Source organism: Apis dorsata, unplaced genomic scaffold (genome assembly GCF_000469605.1).
Source record: "Apis dorsata unplaced genomic scaffold, Apis dorsata 1.3 scaffold_77, whole genome shotgun sequence".
In the NCBI taxonomy this organism is placed as follows: Eukaryota; Metazoa; Arthropoda; class Insecta; order Hymenoptera; family Apidae; genus Apis; species Apis dorsata.
The window spans coordinates 423,661-424,235 of NW_006263375.1; the positions used below are offsets into that span (position 1 = coordinate 423,661).

Sequence of the window (575 nt, forward strand, 5' to 3'; positions counted from 1 at the left end):
TTCTCTAGAGCTGCTGCATGAGACTTGGGAAGTTGCGTTAATATACCTCCACTCAATTTTTCTATCTTAATTTTTTAATTAATGTGCAATCTTCGATGTTCCAAAATTCGTGATAAGAACATAGCTCTATTCGTTAATGGATACTTATGTCGAGAATATTTATATCAATTGATGTGTTATATATATATATACATATATATATTACATTGTAACGCAACGTATACTTCACTTAAAAAATCATCGATCAATCTTTCACTTTCCTCGACTCATTCTTTCATTTCATTTGCGTTTATTCTAAAATTAAGGGTGGAGAGATGATTCGTTTCGAATGATTTTCATATCAATCTAAGGTCTCAGATGAAAATTTAAAGTTTTTATTTGAATGATCCACCAACAAGCAGTCCACCTTCTTTACGTAATTAAATGTCATTGCATGAGATTTTATTTAATTGTTTATCCCAGTGATTGTTCACCTTTAAATCAGTTATTATTCTTATTATTATTATTATTATTACTTTTTTTCTTTTTTTTTTTTTAATAAATTTTTTTTATTTTTTCTTCTTTTCTTTCTTTCT

At 26.8% G+C, this 575-nt stretch overlaps 2 protein-coding genes across 42 annotated transcripts in view; one reads left to right on the forward strand and one right to left on the reverse strand.

The window, feature by feature from the left end:
• Positions 1-267, reverse strand: part of LOC116184938 — a 52,315-nt gene extending 52,048 nt beyond the window's left edge. The window contains exon 1 of one of the 2 annotated variants that reach the window (XR_004149618.1): positions 257-267. The gene's annotated coding sequence lies outside the window, so the exon portion shown is untranslated. The other variant, XR_004149609.1, reaches the window with a different exon arrangement.
• Positions 1-575, forward strand: part of LOC102681358 (cytoplasmic dynein 1 intermediate chain-like) — a 13,040-nt gene that overhangs the window by 8,813 nt on the left and 3,652 nt on the right. The window lies entirely within an intron of this gene.